This window comes from Arachis ipaensis, chromosome B02, assembly GCF_000816755.2.
Source record: "Arachis ipaensis cultivar K30076 chromosome B02, Araip1.1, whole genome shotgun sequence".
Classification (NCBI taxonomy): Eukaryota; Viridiplantae; Streptophyta; class Magnoliopsida; order Fabales; family Fabaceae; genus Arachis; species Arachis ipaensis.
In genome coordinates this window covers 86,084,390-86,091,214 of record NC_029786.2, presented here as the reverse complement: position 1 = coordinate 86,091,214, position 6,825 = coordinate 86,084,390, and the positions used below count along the sequence as shown (strand labels likewise).

General features: G+C 34.9%; 1 long non-coding RNA gene across 1 annotated transcript in view; it reads right to left on the bottom strand.

Moving 5' to 3' along the window:
- Window positions 3,104-6,825, bottom strand: part of LOC110268944 — a 23,828-nt gene continuing 20,106 nt past the window's right edge. Inside the window, exon 4 of the long non-coding RNA XR_002357726.1 lies at window positions 3,104-3,288. This is a non-coding gene — a long non-coding RNA (uncharacterized LOC110268944). The remainder of the gene's footprint in view (window positions 3,289-6,825) is intronic.

The window sequence follows — 6,825 nt, the reverse complement described above, 5'->3', positions numbered from 1 at the left end:
TGGAAAACTGAAATCACTTAACACACATATTATGGCATCGAATGGTAATAAGAGAGAATTAAAATGGGCAAATTTAAGGCCAAAGAAGCATGTTTTCAATCATAGTACAAAATTAGGAAGGAAAATGTAAAACATGCGAATTATATGAATAAGTGTGATAATAATGGATAAAATCCACTCAATTCAATACAAAATAAACCGTAAAATAGCGGTTAATCAGAGAGTCTACTCTTTTTTTAATTTATTATTCTTTTTTGGCTACTTCATAGAATAAGTATGTATTCTTCATTTTTCATCGAAGTTGATCTTTTTAAGGTACAATTTATAATTTTTTATGGTATTTTTTATATACTTATTCTATTATATTATTCTTTTGATAATTTAATAATTGTTCTTACTCCAACTTATTCTTTTCGTCTAATGTTCCAGTGCGATTGCCTTTTGCCGCAATCGTTTACGATGCACCACATCCATCAAATACCATCTCAAGTGGTATTCACTGATTTGGGTTCTAATTACATGGATGTAAGAGTCTAACGAAGGAGTAGTAAACTCTATTTTACCGAAAGATGGTTGGATCTACTCATATATTATGACCAACCTAATGGAATATGGGTAAATTTAATTTTCTTGGGAGGAGCTCGAGTTTTGATTGAGGAATTGTTTCCACGGAGCTTTGTAGGCCAAGTTTAAGTTCTATCTCGTCGATACTTTCTACGCCTGCCCGAAAATCTTTGAAGTGGAGCACATAATGAGATTGAATTTCCTCAATTTAAGTTCAGTTTTTGGTAAATTCGTGTCAAACTCGGAGATGCAATTTCAACGATTGATAATATATTCAAATTTTCTTATTTTAAGCTTTTCGTAATTAAAATAATTTTATAACAAATTGTGATTTTTTTTTCCAGAAATTACCGACCTTTTTTGCATCAATGCAATGCCATTGAGGGGAATAAAGGTCACTTTAGTTTCTCAGTGTGGCAATTCTATACCTTGCAGTATTGCATGGATAGCGGATAATGAAGCTTATTTAACAAGGAGATGGTCTGAATTTGCACAAATTCTAAATGTTCGAACAGATTAAATATTATTTAAGTAATAATATTATTTTTAGATTAATTTAAATTTAAATTGTTGCCTCAATTTATATATTACAACTATTGGCTACTAGCTACGATTCTTCTTTATATATTTGATTAAATTAATTTTAGATTAATTTAAATTAAATTGTTGCCTCAATATATATTACAACTATTCTTCTTTATATATTACAATTATGTTATTTTCATATCTAATGGCTACTAGCTACGATTCTATTAATAGTATTACCTATGATAGATTATGTGATGAAAAAATTTGGAAAATAAAGGCAAGAATTATATGGTTATGGAAAGTCCTATTCAAATTTGACAAGAGCAAGACGACTTACATAAAAATGGTTCTAATGGATGATAATGTTAGTTGATTATTTTTCATGATTATTTCAAGTGATGTTAAGTCCAGTTTATAAATATTTTTAATAGCTTTATAAGTGCTAATAGCTTTTATATTTAATTTGTTTTACAGAGTGATAAAATTTATTGTTCAATCAAGAGTTATTTGGTAAAGATGTTTGAGAATGAACTGATCGAGGGGAGGGTGTATGTCTTCTCAAATTTTGTGATTGAGGTATCTAGCGAAATTTATCTTCCAACTGCACACGTGTGTAGAATAACTTTTAAGATGGAGTCACGTATAGTAAATACGGTTGATGATCGTAAAATTTCTAACAATCACTTCAATTTTCTTGCTCATGCTGATATATTGAAACAAATAAATGAATAGTTTAACTTAATTGGTACGTAGTTAATTTGTATTAACCTACACAAATTGAGTTTTTTCTCTAACTAATAAAGGTGAGGTGTCAATTCTTCATGAACTCTTTTTCCCTCCCAAATGCAAGCACTATTCTCTCTTCTAAATTTATTTTAGAAAAATATCTTTATTATAATTATATTACAATATTACAATTATATTATAATTAACATTTAACGAATAATGAATGATTATATTAATTTAAGAAAATATCTTTATTATAATTATATAAAATTAATATTTAATATATTATTAAATTAATTATCAATCGAGAATATTTTGAATCATTTTATTATATTGATATCAATTGATAATAATAATAATAATAATAATTAAATACTAAAATAAATTGCAAACATGGTCTACTTAGCTTCAATTACTTAACAAATTTAATTTTAGTTGCTATGTTTTATTTTTTACATAATTCACAACTAGAAAATGGATTAATACTGACAGATTTACAGATAGATTTGGTCTTTATTACAGACGGATTTTTGGTTACCGACGAAATTACTGACGGATTTTGTCCCTATGTAAAAGTCCCGTCCAAAATTATTTACCGAATGATTTTTTTTCAGTCGGAAAATTATCAACGAATTTTTACCAGTTATCGACGGATTTTTCCTTTGTAAATTCTCCATCCGTTTCCCGAAGGCGACGAACTTTCTGACGGATTTTCCGTCTGTAATTATAGACGGATTTTCAGATGGATTTTTCGACAGATTTTCCATCTGTAATTTGAACTTTGGAAAATCATCTCACATTCTGATTACAGATAGAAAATTCGTCTGTAAATCCTTCAGTAAGGTAAAATAGATTTTTTTTAATTTTCTAATTACAAAATAGACTAGTTTTCATACAAAATAAATATAAATTTAATACAAATTTTATCTAATTTTATTCAAATATTTATAATTTTTCAAAAAATAAACAAATTCATCGTATTATCAAACTAAAAGAAAAGTACTATAAATAAACAAGTCAATATAATTCAAAACATAAACAAAGTATAATCCCCAAGCAACACTGGTTTACAAGGAGATACATGAGCACAGACTGAACATTAGTTGTTCAATTCTTCTAAGATCCATTCAACGTTTTCTCTTTCTCCTGGCGGCTTGTTCTGCTAAGACCTCTGGGTTTCTTCTGCGTGCCACAATAATTTTTGGAGGAGTGGATGAGTGATAACCACTACAGAAAGCATAGAAAAATAATTGAATAAAGAAAATGAAGCAAGGATCAAACGATTATATTCTACTTCATTCATTTAAACATGTTAAGAATTAATGAAAGCATACCGTGGCACTAGATTTGAAAGGTATAGTATCATAAGGATGTGACATTGATTGATCATGGGGCCTATGAAACAGTAAGTGTGCTATAGATCGATCCAAGGAGTTTGTGTCAGTTTCCATATCCATGAATCCCATACACCTGAATGAAGTTGCAGGTTATACTTATGGTGCACGAAATTGTGATCTCAGGCAACGGCGCCAAAAACTCTGTACGCACATCTTAATAAATCATTTTTCATTCACAACTTCGATACAACTAACCAGCAAGTGCACTGGGTCGTCCAAGTAATAAAACCTTACGTGAGTAAGGGTCGATTCCACGGAGATTGTTGGTATGAAGCAAGCTATGGTCATCTTGTAAATCTCAATCAGGCGGATATCAAATGGTTATGGAGTTTTCAAAAATTAATATTAAATAAACAGAAAATAAAGATAGAAATACTTATGTATATCATTGGTGAGAATTTCAGATAAAGGTATAGAGATGCTTTCGTCCCTCTGAACTTCTGCTTTCCTGTTGTCTTCATCCAATCAGTCCTACTCCTTTCTATGGCTGGCTTTATGTAAGGACATCACCATTGTCAATGGCTACTTTTAATCCTCTCTGGAAAATGGTCCGATGCGCTGTCACTGCATGGCTAATCATCTGGAGGCATCACCGTGGTCAATGGCTGCATCCTATCCTCTTGTGAAAATGGTCCAAATGCTCTGTCACAGTACGGCTAATCATCTGAGGTTCTCGATCATACTGGAATAGAATTCACCCTCCTTTTGCGTCTGTCACTACGCCTAGCACTCGCGAGTTTGAAGTTCGTCACAGTCATTCAATCCCAGAGCCCTACTCGGAATAACATAGACAAGGTTTAGACTTTCCGGACTCTCATGAATGCCGCCATCAATCTAGCTTATACCACGAAGATTCTGATTAAGAGATCCAAGAGATAATCATCCAATCTAAGGTGGAACGGAAGTGGTTGTCAAGCACGCGTTCGTGGGGGAATGATGATGATTGTCACGTTCATCACATTCATGTTGAAGTGCGAATGAATATCTTAGAAGCGGAATAAGTTGAATTGAATAGAAAAACAGTAGTACTTTGCATTAATTCATGAGGAACAGCAGAGCTCCACACCTTAATCTATGGAGTGTAGAAACTCTACCGTTTGAAGATACATAAGTGAAAGGTTCAGGCATGGCCGAATGGCCAGCCCCCAAACGAGATCACTATGATCCTAAGATGAACTGAAAATCATAAGATGTCTAATACAATAGTAAAAAGTCCTATTTATACTAAACTAGTTACTAGGGTTTACAGAAGTAAGTAATTGATGCATAAATCCACTTCCGGGGCCCACTTGGTGTGTGCTTGGGCTGAGTTTGAATGTTACACGTGCAGAGGCTCTTTCTGGAGTTGAACGCCAAGTTGTAACGTGTTTTTGGCGTTCAACTCTGTTTTGTGACGTGTTTCTGGCGTTTAACTCTAGACAACAGCGTAGAACTGGCGTTCAACGCCCTTTTGCGTCGTCTAAACTCGGCCAAAGTATAGACTATTATATATTGCTGGAAAGCCCTGGATGTCTACTTTCTAACGCAATTAAAATCGTGCCATTTTGAGTTCTGTAGCTCCAGAAAATCCACTTTGAGTGCAGGGCGGTCAGAATCCAACAACATCAGCAGTCCTTCTTCAACCTCTGAATTTGATTTTTGCTTAAGTCCCTCAATTTCAGCCAGAAAATACCTGAAATCACAGAAAAACACACAAACTCATAGTAAAGTCCAAAAATGTGAATTTAACATAAAACTAATAAAAACATCCCTAAAAGTAACTAGATCCTACTAAAAACATACTAAAAACAATGCCAAAAAGCGTATAAATTATCCGCTCATCACAACACCAAACTTAAATTGTTGCTTGTCCCCAAGCAACTGAAAATCAAATAGGATAAAAATAAGAGAATATACTATAAATTCCAAACTATCAATGAAACATAGCTCCAATCAGATGAGCGGGACTTGTAGCTTTTTGCCTCTTGAATAGTTTTGGCATCTCACTTTATCCATTGAGGTTCAGAATGATTGGCATCTATAGGAACTCATAGTTCAGATAGTGTTATTGATTCTCCTAGTTCAGTATGTTGATTCTTGAACACAGCTACTTTAAAACAGAAAATTTAAGAACAAGGAATGAGTCCACCTTAGTGATGGTGGCATTTTCTTCTTGAGGAACCAATGATGTCCTTGAGCTCTTCTATGTCTCTTCCTTGCCTTTGTGGCTTGATCCCTAGTGATTTTTGGTATTCCTATTCTCAGTTGCTTCCAATAATTATGTGGAGGGAAGTGCATCCCTTGAGGTATCTCAGGGATCTCTTGATTTGCAGCCACATGTTCTACCACTGAGCTATAGACCCTTGAGATGAATCTTTCCATCTCCCATGACTCGGAGGTGGAAGCCTTTGTCTTCCCTTCCCCTTTTCTAGAGGTTTCTCCAGTCTTAGGTGCCATCAATGGTAATGGAAAAACAAAAAGCTTATGCTTTTACCACACCAAACTTAGAATGTTGCTCGCCCTCGAGCAAAAGAAGAAAGAATAGAAGAAGAAGAAGAGGGTATGAAGGAGATGGAAGGATGTGTGTATGGATGTGAGTAGTGAATGGAAAACAGAAGGGATGACCATGAATGGAGAGAGAGAGGGTGAGGTGGGTTGGGATCCTATGAGATTCACAGATCCTGAGATGATCCTGTGGTGTCCACAGATCCTGAGGTGTCAAGGATTTACATCCCTGCACCCATTAGGCATGTAAAACGCCATTGCATACAATTCTGGCATTTAAACGCCGAATTGATGCTTGTTCTAGGCGTTCAGCGCCCAGATGCAGCATATTTCTGGCGTTGAACGCCAGCCAGATGCTTGTTTCTGGCGTTCAGTGCCAGCTTTCCTCACTGTGCATTTCTGGCGTCTGAACGCCAGGATGCTGCTTGTTTCTGGCGTTCAACGCCAGAAACATGCTCTGTTTTGGTGTTGAATACCAGACAGATGCTCCTTACTAGCGTTTAAGATCCTCCTCCAGGGTGTGATTTTTCTTTTGCTGTTTTTGATTCTGTTTTCAATTTTTATATTTATTTTGTGACTCCACATGATCGTGAACCTAATAAAACATGAAAGAACAACAAGAATGAAAATAAATTAGATAAATAAAAATTGGGTTGCCTCCCAACAAGCGCTTCTTTAATGTCAATAGCTTGACTGTGGGCTCTCATGGAGCCTCACAGATGTTCAGAGCATTGTTGAGACTTTCCAACACCAAACTTAGAGTTTGACTGTGGGGGCTCTAGTTGACTCTGTTTTGAGAGAAGCTTACTGTGCCTCTTTTCCATGTTTACAGAAGGATGACCTTGAGTTTTAAACACAAGGGAGTCCTCATTCAATTGAAGGACTAGTTCACCTCTGTCAACATCAATCACAGCTCTTGCTGTGGCTAGGAAGGGTCTTCCAAGGATGATGGATTCATCCTCATCCTTCCCAATATCAAGGATTATGAAATCAGCAGAGATGTAAAGGCCTTCAACCTTTACTAATATGTTCTCTACTTGTCCATAAGCCTGTTTTCTTGAATTGTCTGCCATCTCTAATGAGATTTCAGCAGCTTGCACCCCAAAGATTCCCAGTTTCTCTATTA